Source organism: Sus scrofa, chromosome 5 (assembly GCF_054392235.1).
Source record: "Sus scrofa isolate SSC_HxYL_T2T_F1_AM1 chromosome 5, Sscrofa_HxYL_maternal_Yorkshire_Landrace_v2.0, whole genome shotgun sequence".
NCBI classification, from domain to species: Eukaryota; Metazoa; Chordata; class Mammalia; order Artiodactyla; family Suidae; genus Sus; species Sus scrofa.
In genome coordinates this window covers 4,679,346-4,696,740 of record NC_139387.1, presented here as the reverse complement: position 1 = coordinate 4,696,740, position 17,395 = coordinate 4,679,346, and the positions used below count along the sequence as shown (strand labels likewise).

General features: G+C 59.8%; 1 protein-coding gene across 2 annotated transcripts in view; it reads right to left on the bottom strand.

Annotated features, from left to right (window-relative positions):
- The window catches only part of SHISAL1 (shisa like 1), a 143,914-nt gene extending 126,953 nt beyond the window's left edge, over window positions 1–16,961 (bottom strand). For both annotated transcript variants that reach the window (XM_085024980.1, XM_085024979.1), the window contains exon 1: window positions 16,823–16,961. The gene's annotated coding sequence lies outside the window, so the exon portion shown is untranslated. The remainder of the gene's footprint in view (window positions 1–16,822) is intronic.
- Window positions 16,962–17,395: the final 434 nt, after the last annotated feature.

Below are 17,395 nucleotides of genomic sequence, written 5' to 3'. Positions count from 1 at the left end.
CAGCTGGGAAAGGCAGGCAGGCTCAGTGCCTTGCTGGTAGGAGAGGACCGCCTCGCCCAGGCGGTGACTGCCCCACGAGGCACTGGAAACGATTCCTGATTGAGAGCAAAGCAGGGAAAGGAGGAATTTAGACACCGTGGGTCCCTCCCTTCACCGGCGTGGCTGCCAGGAGGGCAATGATTTTCATTAGCATCCTCCGCTCTCCTCAAACCTGAGGATGGTTTCTCTCCAGCCCCCACGCCCTCTGTGGACTGACGCTGAGCCGAAGGTACGTTAATCAAATCAGCGGATCACAGCCGCATGCTGATGGCCTGAACTCGGGGCCGCAGCCAATGGGAGAGGCCAGCAGGGGATGGCCGGGCCCCCTCTCTCCCTGGGGCGGGACATCCATATGGATGTTAGAATTAATGAATGCTAATGCGGCCTGATGAGCTGTCTCCCTGCAGCCGCCTGCCTCCTCCTGTTCACAGGCTCTGTGCTCCTGTATCACCTCTCAGGTCCTCAACGGCTCCTGGTGGCGGGGATGTTGTTTGCATTTTCAGACAAGCGAGAGCGGCGGCTCCGAGAAGTCCGTTTTCAACCAGAGTCTGGTGACCCTTGGCCGGAGGTCTCTTTCCTCTACAACCTGACTGTTCCCCTGGGAAACAGGGTGGGGAGAGCTGGGTGCTGGAAGAAGAAAGGGGTGCAGAAGAGGGGGCAGGAGGAAGCAGGGAGGCCTCCTGGTCTACCTAACCCCGGCATCGCCCCCCCCCACGCCCCCGCAGATAACACTGCTGTCACCCTCCCTTCTGCCCTCTGAGTGATGTTTTAGACGCACAGGTGATTCTGTCCCCCCGGGGCCCTGAGGACCAAGCCACAGCTCCAGCCCCTGCCTCTCCTGCATGCTGTGTTCCCACCGGCTGTTTGCCGCTCCCCAAACCTTGTCCTTGTGGGTCCCTGCCCCGGCCTCTCAGGCCCCTTGGACAGCCCACCCCAGGTGGCTCCAGGCAGTCCCCTGTCCCTTCTGTGGGCTTCAGGGGCTCGTACGTCATCGCTGTGAGATATTGTTTACGTAGATTTTTTTTCCCATGAACAGAGTTGAAGGCTGACAGGTGGGCCTGGGCCTGGCAGTTCTGTCCCCTGCCTGCCACCGCGAGCACCTCAGTTTCCTCTTCTGCAGGGTGAGCGGTAAGAGCACCGGACTTGGGGGGGCGTGAATGAACCTGGGGAGCAGTGCGGGACTCCTCAGGTGCCGGGCCGGGGCTTCCTGCCTTGCCTCTCGTCTCTTTGGGCACTTTTCCGGGAGGACCTCGTTGTCCCCCTGTGGACTCACCCATGGTGAGAACAGGGATTTTCCTACTTGTGCAGCAGGCATTCTGAGCCCAGGCGCTGCTGGAGCTGAGAGGTGGTGCCAGCTGGCTGGAGTCACATGCCACTGGGGTCCTCGCCCTCTGGGCAGGAGACGTCGCTGGGGCCCTGGCAACAGAGCTGAGGGGCAGCAAGAGGCCCCCGGACCCTGCCCCAGAGCCCCAGGGGGCAGTGAGCAAACCAGCAAGGGTGCCAACACGTCACCCCCACCAGGGGTTGCCAGGCCAACACCTGGCCACGGCCTCAGAAAACAAATACATCCACTCTCCTCTGGTTGTTCCCTCCGGGCCCCACTCCCCAGAGCTGCCAGGGCACGCGGGTGAGCTGGGCATCCCTGATCAATGACTGGGTCTCCCGATGGAGCCGGGGAGGAAAGCAATGCCATAGTATTTACTTTAGGGGCAAGAAGCAAAAAACCTAGTGAATCCACTTGCCAAGAAAGGTCGCTGGGGCACCCTGTTGGGACAGCGCGTTGAGCTCTGAGACTTGGGACTCTGGCCCCCGCCCCCCGCCCTGGCAGGTGGCAGGTGGCAGGTGGAGAGAACAACTAAGCCCAGGAGGAGGGACTGGTAGGATGGTTCCCCAGGGAGCCGTAGAAGCCCCAGTGGGGGACCACAGATGAGGGAAACCGAGGAAACTCTGGGAGGCCACTGTAACTTAATAGTTGCTCAAGAAAGCCAGCAGAACGTCGCGGAACACAGCAGCCCTGCTTAACTCTAAAACCAGAAATAAAAGCACGAGCTATGTCTCAGGTCATTACGTGAAAGAGAAAAGGGGGCTGCATTCAAGTTCAGCGAGACAAGGATCCTTGGACCAAGGAGAGGCGTTTAAGGGAAAGATGACCTTGCAGAGGAGGAGACTCTCCTTATACGGTAAGCGGAGGGGGTTCAACACATTTTAGCCTGGGTCACCGCCCTTCTGCTGATCGACTAAGCACCAGGACAGCCCTTGTTCGACCTCATAGGGTCAAATTCTCTCTTAGCCGATACGAAGGAGGGGCTAATGGTGTCAGCCTGCCCTCGACCTGAAGGTAGAGGAAGGAGGTGGCTTTCCCCCTCCCCACTTTCCTTGGATTATAAGAATGTAGCCCCACCTGATTCCCAGGGCAGAGCCTCCTCGCCTGCCTGCTGGTATCCCTCACAAGCCTCCTATCTTAATAAGTCGATTTCTTGCCTATCACTTTGTCCCTTGCTGAATTCCTTCTGCCCTGAGACACAAAGAACCTGAGCCTCAGTTAAGTCCAGACACCAGGTGAGGGATTCTAATTAAAAAACCGTGGGGAGTTCCTGCTGTGGCTCATGAGGTTAAGAACCTGACTAGTATCCATGAAGACCCGGGTTCGATCCCTGGCCTTGCTCAGTGAGTTAAAGATCCGGTGTTGCCGTGACCTGTGGTGTAGGTTGCTGATGAGGCTTGAATCCCGTGTGGCTGTGGCTGTGGCTGTGGTGTAGGCTGGCAGCTGCAGCTCCAATTGCACCCCTAGCCTGAGAACCTCCATGTGCAGGTGCAGCTGTAAAAAAATAAAAAATAAATTAAAAAAAAAAAAAAACCCTGTGGGTTCAAGTCCCAATTTTGGTGTAGGCTGGGTTTGAGTCAAAGGTGTTTTGGTTTTAGGACCACCGGCTGGCTCCCTTGTGGGCTGGAGGAATCGAAACCTCGGCCAGAGGTGAGAGGAGTGTGGGTCTCCCTGGAGGAGCCTGGAGAAGCCCAGGTTGGGTGTGAGCAAATGCTGGAGCTGGTCTCTTGTTAACCAGAGCTGCTGGTGACCAGGATCTTTGACCCCCCCCCCAACCCTGGGGCAGTCCCCACGCAGGTCCTGAGTGATGCTGAGTAATGAGCAGGAAGGAAGGCCGGAGAGGGTGGGTGGGTTTTCAAAACACTCAAGTTCGCTGACTTTACCAGCAAGGGTCCGCCAGCTGGGTTAATGGAAGGGTTCTGGAAGGACCTCCAGCCGGGGAGACAAAAAGAGGCAGGAGTGAGTGGAGGGGCCCGGGGATGTGGACGTCTGAACCCGAGATCCACCAGTATCTGGGAGCAGCTCCTGGGAGCACGGGGACAAAGAGGAAGTGGTCGAGGGTCGAGAAAAGGATGACGGGAGGCGTGTTTCCCGCGCTTACCCATCAAACGGGCTGGTACGTGTGCAGCAGGACTAATGATGGCAAAACCCCCACCCCCGGCGAAGCTCAGCGTGGCAGCAAGGAGAGGGACCTGCAGGCTCACTCGGGCAGAAATCAGTCTCAGAGGAGGAAGGAGGCAAGCCCCCCGCCCCGATCAGTCAGAAAAGCGAAAAGCGGGACCATGAGAGTTTGCAAGGAGGAGGTTTTGGACGGGGCTCTGCACAAGCTGGACCGTCCACAGGACGAAGGCAAACCAGAGACGGGTGCCGAAGAGGAGGAAGGCAGCTGGCTCACCCCACGCCCTGGGTGCTCCTGCACGCACCTGCGCCCAGGCTCTCTGCACACGTGGGTCGAGGTGAGCAGGCGGCGTGGACAGGGGCTGGGCGGCCAAGGGCCTGGGAGCAGCCGAGACCCGAAGCCAGGCTCTCCCTGCCAGGGGCCATGTTTTCTAGAGTGGGGCTCCCACCCCCCAGTCCGCAGGCGCCATCACACCTCCTGGCTCCTGGGGAACAGCATCTGGTAGCGTCACTTCATAAGCCCTGGTTATTCATCCCCGGCTCTAAACCTGGTCCGTTGACAAAGCAGAGATGAATGGCTCTTGTTTGTTCTATCTTCTCCCCACCAGCGCCAGCGGAGCAGCCCTCATGGTGGGGGGGAGGCGGCGGGGTGGGGGGTGCAGAGAGGAGGGGGTGGTTCACCCCTCAAGGCCCGCAGGAGCCCGCAACTTGGCAACTCGAGAACCTGAGGTTGACATTTTTGCTCCTTGGTTCAGCTCACGCTGCCGGCGAGGGCCAGATGTGCTGGGGTGGCGGCCAAGGTCGTCCTCCCTTGGCGGGTGGGGGGAGGGGAGGGGTCAGACAGGAAGCCCAGCAACACAGGAGAGAAACACCAGGACAACCAAGAACTGCCCAGGGCCGTTGGGTGGAGAGTGTCCAGTGGGGACCCCCCCTCCCTGAAGGACAGGCAGGTCCCCCTGGGGGTGGGTTATAAAACTAGAAGTGTGGCAAGAAGGAGCCGGCAGAGGAACAGGTGCAGGGCCAGGCTCGAGGAATTGGGAGAGAGCCAGTGAGGCTGGGCTGGGGGTCTGCAGAAGGGAGGGAGGGGGCCACGGAGGGCGAGCGCCCCCAGGGCCAAGCTGTGTGGCTCTGGAAGCCCTGGCAGAGTCTGGGCTTGACCGTAGGTGCGGTCGGTGTGTGTCGGAAGTTTTTAGGAAGGGAGAGTCCTGGCCGACAAGCTCCCCCAGGGTGCTGGCTTGATGGGAGGACACAGGCAGAGGAGGCCTGAGTCCGGAGGCCGTGGCGGGGCCAGGATAGCACAGAGGTCTACACTGCAAATCACGGAGTCAGGGGAGCCGAGGCTGAGAAGCAAATACCCATCAGAGGTGGAGAGGCTCAGAGTGGGAGCGTGGGCGAAGGAGGCAGCCTTGCGGAGCCGGAGCCACACAGAGCGGGCGAAGTCGATGAGAAAGAGGTGGAAGTGTATTATTTAAAGTTATAAAGGGAAGCGGAGCACAGCCGTCGGCTCACGGGAGAGGGTCTGTGCTGGGGGAATGGGCGCGGAGGCGGCTTTTATTCTGCCTTGTACCCGTTTCCATAAGATTTGCATGTGCATGATACATAATCATGCGCATATGCAACTTTTTTAATTAAGGGGGGGGTTGCCGGAGACTGGCCCTGCTTCCCGAGAAGCCTGCTGACGTCATGTGAGAGGCGGAGCCGGGGGTCATGGTGGGTGCAGCTCAGAGAAGCTGAGAATGGGGCAGGGGGGTCAGGGAGGCCCTGAGAGGTGGCACTGAGGCTGAGGAGACGGGGTGCTGGCCCTGGGGTGGGGGAGGAGGGACCACCAAGGGGGAAGGAGCAGAGGGAACAGCAGGTGCAAAGACGGAGGGCTGCCGGGAAGAGGCATGCGTGTGGTTCACCGAGGAAGCAGGCGTGAGGCCCTGGAGGAAGTGGGGTAGGCGGGAGAGGCCCCGGGGCTGGAGCTTATCCTCGGCCTGTGGGCCACTGGATGGCGGGCGAGTTCCCATATTACTTGTGTAACTTAGAACAACATCACAGCAGCTGATGCTTCTGGATGCTCCCTGGATGCCATGCCTGCCCCGTGCTGAGCAGCGCCCGTGGCTTACTTCACCCACTCCTCACCAACAAAAACCTGCATCATTTAGCCCATTTTGCAGATGAGAAGGCTGAGGCTCAGAGGGGTGAATTAGTTCCCCTGGAGTTGGAGGGCTGGTAAACAGCAGGGCTGGGATTTGAAAACAGGGAGCCCAACTGCTGGTCCTCCATGACCAACTCTTGCAGGGGATGGGATTCTGTCCCCTGAAGTTCCCTAAACCGTGGGGGACTGTTCTCAGGCTGCACTGGCAGTAGGCGAAGGCAGAGGTGAGAGCCCTGCTCTTGCAACAAGGTTCTCTGGTCCTGGACCGGCGCTCCCAGGAGCTCCCCCAGAGCCTGAAATTCAATTCGACTATAAACGCATTAAAAAATCATCAGATCCCGGAAGGCTTCTGACTGCAGAAACGCGGCTCCGCGGAGTGAGGCAGAAATTGAGCCTCCCGGCTTCTCTGGGGCTGCCGGCTGCTCTTTGAGGAAATACTCAGTTCCAAAGTGTTCACTGCAGCAAAGCGGCGCCAGCAGGGCGGGGAGTAATGGATGCTGAGTGCTCCATTTCCTGGGACGGCCCCGCAGGCGCTGCACCAAGGCCAGCCTGGCACCTGCAGACACCTGCACCCTCCCAAGAAGGGCCAGGCCCCCTGCTGGACCATTTGCCAGCTCCACATGCAAATACCATGCAGGCCGTGCTTTGGGGTAGAAATAGCACAGGATGGCCCCAGCCTGCATCTGTGCCTCCTCTGCCTCTGCTGTGGGACCTTCCGCGAGTTGCTCTGTATCTCTGTCCCTGCAACTATGTGACACAGGAGACCTGCTTCCCACGGCGATCAAGCCCCACCTATTGGAGACTCCTGGTCAAGGCCAGTGAGCTGAGGCCACCCCCTCCCCACCCCCCATCCCCCGCCCAGGTCTCTGCACCTGCTGTTCCCTCTGCCTGGGATACTGTTCCCTGCCTTCCCCTGTCTCAGCTTAAACCTCACTTCCTCGGCAAGGCTGTTCCTTGGCCTCCAGTTCATCCTGTGTGATAGTTGTCCCTTCTTGCGGTGTTCTGTTCTCCATGGACATCTGGCCAGGCCCTGTGGCCGTGCTGAACCAGGGAGGGGCTGAGCTCCCAGCCCTGCCTTGGGGGGACCACAGTCTGAGGACAGGGCAGAAGCATTAACCGAGAAGGTGAAGAAAGCGCTGGGGGTCCCGCTGGTCCCACTGGAAGGTCCGTTCCTACGGCTGCCCTTGAGAAAGGAGGGAGATGCTAACAGGTGCCAAGGGGAGAGGTGTTCCGGGGGGGAGGGGACAGCCTGGACAAAGCAGAGAGGTGTCTGATGGCACAGGGACCAGCCTATGGCCTCGTGTGACTGCAGCTGGCAGAGGCTGATATGTATGCTCAGGGATATAGATTTAAATGGGTGGCAGGGGGTGCGGAGGGATGGGGGGCCCAGAAGGAATCCCACGCTGGCAGGTCCTTGGCATAACTGCAGCTCGCGGTTAGGTGGTGGGCAGCGGGGAGAGTGGGGTCTCCGGAACCTATCCCTTGGGGGTCCAGCTGGCCCCTGGGACTCAGGTTGACGCAATGACCACGGGGCCAGGTCATGCCAAGTCCTAGATCTGGGGACCGCAACCAGCTTGTGCCCTCTGTCGGGGGGTTTGGAGACTTGGAAAGGTAGGGAGCAAAATTTCTATCCTCAAATGTGTCCCTTTGGCATCAGGATGAATTTCGGCTGATTGTTTTTTAAAACCAGAAGACTCAAGGAAGTCTTTCTTTTTACGTCTTAGCTGCCAAAAGCACCGAGATAAAGGGCCTGTGCCCGAAATAGAGCCCCACAGAGACAGCTGCGAGAACAGGGGCCAGTGTGACGGGAGCCCAGGCAGGACCAGACCTCAGAGTCCGCTCTGCGGCCGGTTGTCTCTGCAAGGCACACCAGCTCTCGTTTTTCCCACCCTTGCTTTCCTCTGTCCACGTAGCTTGCTCCCTCCTCTTTGATGCCCCGAAGCACTACCCCCAGAATCCACAGCTGGAGATGGCATTTAAGGTGAGGGTGGCGACCTTTGAGGGGAGCTGCTTTTCTTGGCTCCCCTCTGGGTACACGTTATTGAAGCTTTGTTCGATTTTCTCCTGCTAATCTGTCTCCCATCAATTTAAATCTTAGACCAGCCAGAAAAAACATAAAAAGGCAGAGGAAAATTTCTTCCTCTTCCACCTTAGAAGCAAGGCGGGCTTGGCTCCCAGCGGGAGGGCTGCGGAAGCAGGAGGGACCGGGAAGGGGTTGGGCTGTCTCTGAAGGGGCTGCTGCAGGTCATGCTCGGCTAATCAGCTGGACGGTGTATGATGACAGGTGCTTTTCAGAACAAAGACATTGACGGAAGTGCGGGGACTGGGCTGGAGGGGCTCTGAATCTTAAACTGGGCAATGGAGACCCAAGGCACCCAGGAGGAGATGCCTGATGTCCTGGAATGATGGCCGTTAGAGCACACCTGTCAGGCACTCGCTAAGGGCAAGGCTCTGTACTGCCATTAAGTCAAATGTGACAGCTTTACTGTGTTGCAGCTGAGGCACAGAGAGGGTGAGCACCTCATGCAAGATCACACAGCCCAGATCATCCATGGGCACAGTGCCGCCTCCTCGCCACGGGCCGTGCCTCCGGGAGAGCCCATGGAGCAATCAGACACCAGCACAAAGCATATCTTACCGCCGGTGCCACCCTGGACCACACAGATCATTGCCAGCAACTGTCTGGGACATTTGCAGCTCACTTTACAATTTGCAACCCATCTTTGCCCATATCATCTCCTGAGACCCTGCACACGCACTAGCCCTGCACGGCACCAACAGTTCTGCTTTTCAGACGTCAAGGGACCGACCCCAGCTCACGAGCTTATATCAAGAGCAAGAGTTACATCCGGGACTCACTCCTGGTCGGGCCAGCTGATCCCACCTGGCTAGAGTGTGGCCCCTACGCACAGCTGCCACCGTTCCCTGAGCCTCTGCTAGGCCCCAGGCCCTTCTGCTGCCCCCTCCTCTTACTGGGTCATCTGCCCCCCACCGTATTGGCATTCTGAGCCTTGCGTGGCAGATGAGGCCGCTTGAAGCTCTGACTGCTGGAGTCACTTGCCCAAGGTCACCCAGATGTTAGGTGGGGCTATAAGCTTGACGGAGTCAGGCTGCAAAGCCTGTGCATCTCCCTGCCACCCCCCACCCCACGCTGAGCAGGGGGCTGTGAATCGATTGATGACGGAGCTGGTGCCTGTGTGGCTGCCCCCCAACCCCAGCAGTTCTGCCCACCCTTTTCCTTCATTCCGGATGGCAGGTCCCAGGAAAAGCTCGTCTTAAAAGTGCAGAAGGCTTCCAGCGAAGCAGCCAGATGACATACCCGCTCTTCTCGGGAGCAGAACAGCCCTAGCGAGGAGGCACAATGAGCCCTCATTGTCCTCCAGCCTTTCATCACGTCTGATCCGCTTTCTCGGCAGACCTCCGCCGAAGCTAATTGGCAGGTGGGTGTGGGAGCCTTAGAGGAGCAGGGCGTCCTTTCAAGGGACTGATCTTGGGGTGATCACACAGCTTGGGAGGTGCATTTAGAGGACAGTCTGGCGCCGAGACGCAAACCCCAACGTGCGCACTGTGAGATGCAGGCAGCGGCGCTCTGGCAGAGGCAGGAAGAGGTTTCTAGCGTCTGTGCTCCCGGCCAGGAAGCGGGGAGGGTTCGACTTTGTAGTCGTCCATTGGCCTGGACTAGAGGGCAGTGCGTTATTAACCCCAAAAGGGACACGTGTGATAACACCCACCGCCCGCTGGTCCAGGCAGACACATTCGGTGCAGGGCAGGCTGAGGCGCATCTGGGCAGTGGAACTCCTGGGTTTTACCAATAGCCTAAGGTAACCCTAAAGAATTCCATGGCCCCATGTGGTCCAGTCCCCCAGCTCCTTTTTCTCTCTGCTCTTGGAACTCTTCTATCTCTCCTTCCACTCTCGCTCCCAGCTTATCACTCTTTTGCCTCCTGCCTCAGCCTGTTTGACAGTTTTCTCTCCCCCCTGCCCACAGTCAGAATTCTCTACCCCACAGGAAAGCACCGGCATTGCCCAGTGGTCAACCAGGAAACAGCTGGTTCCCCTGTCCCCTCACTAGGGACTGGCGAGACGGAGCAGGAGGGTGGAGAAAGACAGCATTCTCCTTGGCTGGGAGAAGTCTCCCATGTCAGGTAGCACCGCTGTGTCAGGGTGAGGATGCTCCCTGTGCCAGGCTCCATCAGCCACTGTCCCCACCCTCAAGGAGTCCCTTCCCTTGGCAGAGAAAGACACATGTCCGCCATGGGGCCGCAGTCACGAGTGTCTTCCTGGACGTCTACACAGTCCAAGGGGTGGGGGGAGAAGGAGGAGGTCAGGACGGCTTCATGGAAGAGGAGGTGTTTGAATCAGGAGGAGACACTTGCCAAGAGGACAGGTGTCCTCGGAGCAAAGGGAACAGCAAGAAGTGAGGCAAGAGCCCAGCTGAGGGCCAGGTATCAGACTCGTGGTGGCAGGGGATGGCGGAGTGGCATTTAGGGGCAGACAAAGAAGGGACAGGAGGGCAGAATTTTCCGGGTAGAGGGAACAGCACGTGCAAAGACCTTGAAGACCATGGCGTGGGAACAGGCCTGGGGTGCCTGGTGCCTGGGGGACTATGTGTCCCCAGGGCCTGCCACTCCAACTGATGTCCCCAAGGGATGAGCAGTGCGGCTGCCTCTGTGCCAGCGGTGGGGTCACCATCCCACTGTATAGCTCAGGACAGAGCTTGGCCAAGGCCACGGTGGTCAGAGGGTGGAGGGTGGGCTCAGATATGGGTCCATACTTGCGTCTGCCCGCATCCAAGGCCTGCAAGGCCTCATGCCTCTGAGCCCCCTCCAGTCCACCAAGCACATCGGGGGGACTGGGCTCTGAAAGTTCTGTCTGTCCCTATGGCACATGGCCCGCGGCTCTGGGTTCACCTGGGTCTGGGCCACCCTGGGCACTCAGCAGATACGTTTGGGCAACTCCTTATGCAAGCTCTGCTCTGGGCCTGCTACCCGCTGAGTGACCTGGCAAGGCTCTTCCCCCTTCTGGGCCTCACCTGCAAGGTGGGGTTGGCCAAATGGAACATTCTGGAAGCCGGCACCCAGCCCGGGCCACACCTGGTGGAGGAGACACCTAAGTTAGGATCCGTCACTCTGCTTCTGATTCTTCTCTGCAACAGAGGTTCAAGCCTTGGCTTTGCTACACACTGCAGGTGGCTTTGGCTGTGTCCCTAGCCCCTCAGAGCCCACTGTCCCACCTAGAGAATGACTAGGACACACCCCCGTGCAGGGCTGCAGAGGTAAGGACGAGGCGGTGGGCTCAGCAGAGGCGGCTCTTCCCTCTCCCTCCCCACCGGCAGGACCACCACGTGGAGCTTCAAGATCGCAAAGGAGCCCACCTGGAGGAGGCAGCTCAGGAGGGGTCGAGGCTGCCTGGTCCCAGCGGAGGCCTCGGGGACCCAGATGTGCAGGTTCCAGGCATGAAGCGCCTCCTGCCAAGCTGATGGGATTAGTTCGCATGATGACAGGCCCCCGGGGGGCCCCGGAGGGAGGGCAGCAGGAGGAAAGAACCAATTATTTCTTTTTGGTGGCTTTTGTTGTCTATTTTGGAGAAAGAAAGAGAAAGTATCCCACTTGTGCTGGAAAAACATTTAATGCATTTAAATTGCTAAAGAGGACACTTCAGCTTCATTTCAGGGCCACTCCAGGTGGGGAGAGAAGGAGGGAGGAAAAGAGGGAGGGAGGCAGAGGGTCTGGAGAGAAGGAAAGCCAGGTGGAGAGAGAGACAGGAGAGACCCACGGGGGTGGGGGGCCAGGGGGCCCCGGGGAGATCTGGTGTGGCCCCGGCGGGCTGGTGTTTCTGGGCTGCTCGGTGGGAGCCTGCCCAGGGCAGGTTCAAGGTTGTTCCTGGGAGGAAGGGGGGTGGGGGAAGCAGACCCTGAGCCTCCGCTCCGCCCCTGGGACTGAGGGAGCGCAAGACTAACTGCCTCCAGGTCCAGGTGGGTTTCTAGGGGTGCAGGCCCAGCAGAGGGGCTGTCATCTGTGTCCCTCAACCCCCCAACCATGAGGGGGAGGGTCTGGAGGCCAGGGCCCCCTCCCACAGCCCCTTCCATCTCCTGCTATCAGAGGCAGCCCCAGAAAAGCAGTTCAGGGGAAAACCCTCCAAAGAAAACTCCAAGTTACAAGGCTGCAGTCCCCCCATCAGGTTGCTGCGGATCCCGGCCAAGTTCGCCTCGGATCCCGGCCAAGGTCGCCCAGGATCAGAAGAGGTCCTTTAAGAGGTGTGCCTGGGAGGACAGCCGGCCCTTCCTGGAGAGCCCCAAGGGCCTGGCGCTGCACGAGGCGCTTCGAGCAAATTAACTCGGATGGTTCTGCCAACCAGCCCCATGTGCAGGCGGGGACCCGAGGCCCGGGGCAGCGAAGCACTCGAGACCCACAGGTGGCAGGGCTGGCCTTGCACCCAGACCCGCTGGCTCCTTAGTGGGCGCTCAACCACGGCCCCTTCTGAAGCAGGATAAGAGGGAGGCTTGAGGAAAGGACCCCAGCTGTCAGCTCTGGGTGGTGACCGACTGACAGCTTAATTCATGCTCTTCCTAAACTGGCTTCCACAGGACCCCGCTTAGAGGTTCAATCATTTTTTTTTTTTTTTTCCCAATCATTCATTTGTTAACACATGGGCTCCCATCTTTCCTTTCCTGATTCTGAGCTTGAACTAGCTTGGGGCTCCCTTGCGGGGGAGGGGGGTCTTCCTCCGTCCTGGGGGGGGGAAACAAGGCCCTCCCAGGCCCCCCCCCGCTGTTCCCTCCTGCAGGGGCAGCAGGTGGGCCTCTCTCTCCCGTGGTCGCTGGGCCTGTTCCCCTCCAGAGTCTCAGCCACAGGTGAGGATTGATCAACCTCCTGTCTCTGTTTCCCTCTGGGACCCTCCGTGGCTCCCTCTCCCTGTCCCCCTTCCGGGTGCACAGGCTGCCACCCCTCCCAGCATTTGCACACCCTCTCCCCGCCCTCCTGGACCACTGACCCAAGCAGGGGTCATCACCCCCCCTTTTCTTTTTTCCTTTTTAGGGCCACACCCGCGGCACATGGAGGTTCCCAGACTAGGGGTCCAATCGGAGCTGCAGCTGCCGACCTACACCACAGCCACAGCCACGCCAGCTCCTTAACCCACTGAGTGAGGCCAGGGACCGAACCCATGTCCTCACAGACACTACGTTGGGTTCTTAACCTGCTGAACCACAACGGGAACTCCAGGACCCTCATTTCTGAGTGAAATCACGTCCTTGAAAGCGACGATAGAACTGGGACCCGCACCTCACGCTTCCCCAGGGCCTTTTGCCACCTGCCAAGCTGGAGGCCCCTCCCATCAGCAGCAGATGCCCCTCCGACTCTCTCGACTCCAAATGCCACCAAACAAAACCCCCCATGATGGGACTGTGTCAGTTTTGTCTTTTAACTCATCAGCCCATTTGCGGATGGATAAACAGGGGCTCCCAGAGGCTCCGGGGTGTGCCCAGGGGCACACAGCCACACCACTGGAGCCGCTTCACTCTAGGCCTTGCTGTCTCCACCTGGAAGGGTCCAGGGCTGTGCGGGGTGTGGGGTGCGGGGTGGGGGGAGGGAATGGAAGAACATCCAGGACAGAGGCCTCTGCTCTCAGATCTGTTACCTTGAGTGCCCTCCCTGCCTGGGGGGTGGAGGGTGAGGGTGTCTTGAAATCTGGGGAGATCCGAGAGTATTTAACCGGGAAAAATAACTCCTCTTCCCTCTGTGTTTGCCAACGGCTGGTATTTAAATACCTCCGTAGCTTAAGGGCTTTGGGACTGTGTATTCTTTATTTTGCAAATTAATGGGAACTGGAGTATTTGTGAGTGACCTTTCAGCCACCATCCTCTTGGCGGCCAGCTGGGTGCCCCTCAGGAGCTTCCATGTCCCCAGGCTCTGCCACAGTGGCGGATTAAAGAGCGGGGACAATTATAATTGAAGTAATGAGATCAGAGGTTCCCAGTTTACTGCTTAATTCAGAGCGGGTGCCAGAGGAGCTTAAGGCAGTTCTCAGGCAGGAGCTGCAGCAGAACTGCCTTTGAAAGGGGCCCCGGAGCTGTGCCCGCTGCCACGTCCAGGCCCCCGGGAGGGCCCACGGCTTGCTCAGCAAATGGCAGCCCAGCCAGCCAGTCTCTGCCTCCTGCTTTCTGCCCAGGCAGGGCCCCCTTCCAGATGCCCTCTGCCCCCTCCTCCTCCTACTGAAACCCCCTGATGGAGCCCCCTCCCCGCGGTGACACATCCGTGTTCCCCGTCTCTGCTCCATTCCTCTCCCTGGGCCCCCTCAGGCAGCAGCAAGGCCATTCACGAGCTGAGCTGGTTTGGCCTCTTGCTCTTCAGCCGCAACCCAGAGGAGACGGAGCCTCAGACGGACAACACAGAGCAGACCCCAGACGGATCACGGCCTGGAGTCAAGCACCCCTGAACCCAGCCCAGCCCGGCCAGGCCCAACCAAGGTCAGCCAAACCCCAGACCCGCAGCAGGAAAAGCACGTTTGGTTGCTGCAAGGCACAGAGATTTGGGGGTTGTTTGTTACACAGCACCATTGCAGCAAGAGCTGACCAGTACAGTGGAGATATGCCTGCCTCCAAAGCGGGGAAAACCACGGGAAAGATGCCACCCTGCCTGCCAGTATCAGTCTGGATAAAGTGACAAGAGCTAAGCCCAGCAGGGCACCCCTAGGGCGGATTTTACCCTCAGACTAGAAGCTGGGGGGTGGTGTGTGGACAGGGGTAGGCACCAGTCAAGAGCACAGCCTCCGGACGTGTGAGCTGAGCTCTGGTGTCTGCAGCAGGCCGGTCAGTGTGGCCAGCAGGCACGGCGGGTTCCAGCAGCCCCTCTGCCTCCCTCTCCGTGTTAAAGTCCACATGCAGTCGCACTGTTTGCCGAGCTGCCTCCCTTAACAAAATCGTACCCTTTGCAATAGCGCCGATGGCTGAATGTGTAAGAGAGCTTGTCAAGCATGTGGCCTTGGCCTGACATTTGGTCACTGGCACGCAGGGTCACTGTCGCTAAGGCAGGGACATGTTCGGTTTCAGGCCTTTGCTACAATGCTCCTGTGACCTCGTCATGGGTCCACAGACGGCCGCCACCTCCGGCACCCCCAGCCTCCCGGGCATCACAAAGGCCGTGCAGGTCAGAGGCGGCTCTTGGGGACAGGCCCGCTTCAGAGGCGCTGGAGGCAGAGGCGGGGTGTCCACTCGCACACGTAAGACAGGAGCTGAGTTAGCCGGGACCGAAACCGGCTTAAGGAGGAGTCCTGCTCCTAAACCGCTGCCTCTGACCATGACTTGGGCCTCGCATGTTCCCGGGGCTCCACCCACCCCTCTGGAAGGTGACCCGAGTGCCCTGGACCCAAACCCCTCAGCTTGCCGTGTGGGCGGGGACCCCGTGGGGCGGGGGCAGCACCAGGCCATGGAGGGGCGAGAGGATATCTCAGCAGTGTTGTCCTCGTGGTCCCAGCCACACGGGTTGGTGTGAATGTCAAGTCAGAGTGGCCGTGCCCTCGTGTGTGTGTGTGTGTGTGTGTGAAACTGACATGCACTGTTGCACACCCACTGTGTGCCAGGCTCTGTGCTGACAAATCCTGGCCCCCAGGGCACTCATCTAAAGCAGAAGAGGCCATCCTGGTATAGAAGCCTTTACTCTCCGTGCAAGATGTCTCGCTTCCCACCCAGAAGCTCTGCCAACCTCTACGGCCCCACAACAAGGCAGCCTCCCCCCATTTGCCTGGTGGGAAGACTGAGGCTTAGGGACCAGGTGTTTCACCAAGACCCGCGCAGTCGGGGAGCAGTAGCATCAGGAGCAAGCCTGAGTGGAGGTTTCAGCCTGATGCTGACAAGACCCAGTTGCTGGTCTTGGTGACGCAGGCAACACAGGAGAATAGGAAGTCGCACAGAAGCAGGGGGTGGTGGGATGGGTTTACTGGGCAGGTGAGCAGGCAGCAGCCCCGGAGCAGGGCTCTGGGAGATCGTGGGAGAAGGTCGAAGGGCGCCAGCTCCTGGAGGTGACTCTGAGGGACCAAGCAGGTAGCAAGCAGGGCGAAGGGGGGGCACGGAGGCCCGGCGTGAAGTCTCCTTGCGTTTTCGCAAGAAGGATGTGTCCAGCCTGAGCCCAGGCGCCACTCAGCATCTGTCCACGGACCACACGAGCGCCTCCCTCCGGCGCCAGCCCCGCCCTCCTTCCTGCAACCTCGTGCCTGGAGCCACGTACCACAGCCCCCCGCTCCAGCCGAGCCTGTCTGGAGGCTGGAGAGAAACCATCCTGATTAATCCCACGTCCTAAGTGACACCCTGCCGGGTGCCCAGGAGAGGCCTGGGCGGCCCTCATAGGGTCGGTCCGGTCCCCTCTCCCAGCACCTGCCCTGCTGAACGACGTGGGAAAGGCGGCCAGCCTCAGCCCCCAGCCCCTCTCCCCGCCTTCCTCATCCTGGACGCGGGAGGAGGCAGGATGCACACCTATCACCTTGCCCTTAGGTGAACACCTGCCCCAGGGATTAGGCGCAGAAAGTCAGATTTGACAGCCTGTCTGAACGCGGGGGCCAAAGGTTCCGAGATCCCGGACGGGGGCCCATGCTTCACCTCGGCCCCGTCAGGCCCAGCTCAGTGCCCAAAGCAGCCCCGCCTTTTACTGAAAGGTTTCTCCCTGTGAACCCTGAAATACAATGCAGAATCAGGGATCTCAAAACCTGCCCAGAGAAACGGGTGTCTCTGGCGTGTCTCCCCACCTTCCAAGAGATCTCTGCCCAAACAGTGCTTCCGACCAGGCTGGCGGCTGCCTCCCATCCGTCCGGCGGGACCACGGCCCTCTGTCCTTGCCCCCCACCCACTGTGGGGCTGAAGGGGGAGATGATGGTTCTCCCTAGAAGGCTCCAGACTCCCTGCAAACTTGCAACCCTGCAGGGCGCCTGCCTCCAAACTTCACCTTGGCTCCTGCAGACGCGTTAACCTGCAGCCGGCTTCTAATTAAGCCACCAGGACCCTGATATTTCTGTGCTGGCTGAGAGCATGCGGAGCTGGAAAGGGCAGGATTTTCCCCACCAGGCTGGGGGTGCGGAGCAGGGAGGGACGTGGCAGTGCCCCCCACCGGCCTGGATCCCAGGAGTTGAGGGCGGACACCAAGCCCCCAGAGCCCCCTCCCACCCCCAGGCCCACAGCTCAGTCCTCTGGGGCCTGGGGAGACATCCCCTTACCTGTGCTGAGGCTTGTCGCTATCCGGCACACGGACGGTCCCTCCAGGCGTCCCCGGCGTCTGCCCCCAGCCCCTTCCAGGGGGGCAGCTCCAGCCTTGCTCTGTGGCGCACGTCCCAGGTTGGGGCATATGTGTCCTGTGCGTGGCGCGGGTGGTGGTGGGTGCCTCCAGGAGCCGGGGTCGAATATTCCTGGCTGCCACCTGCCACCAGCCTGTGCTGAGGGCCAGCTGCCTGACGAGGACAATCCGGCCGGGCCAGGCCCACTGTCATCTGCCAGGAGCGCCAGGCGTCAGCTTTCTCTCACCAGGCGCCCGCCGGCTGCTCCCAGGCTCAGGCGAGTGGTTTATTTTTAGAGCCCGGCCCTTCCCCAGACGCCAGGATCCCAGCTGAGATTTCCAGCGGCTCAAACTAGCCCATTCTGGGCTGAGTTGTCGCTTTCTGGGAAGGTTCTAGAAGGGAGAGACAGAGGCATTTAAAGGGTGTGGTCTCGGTGTCCTCATCCGAGAAGCGGGAGCCAGACCAGGGGACATCCCTCTGGCGAGGACGGCCCCCAGCTCAGGGCCCAGGCGGGGA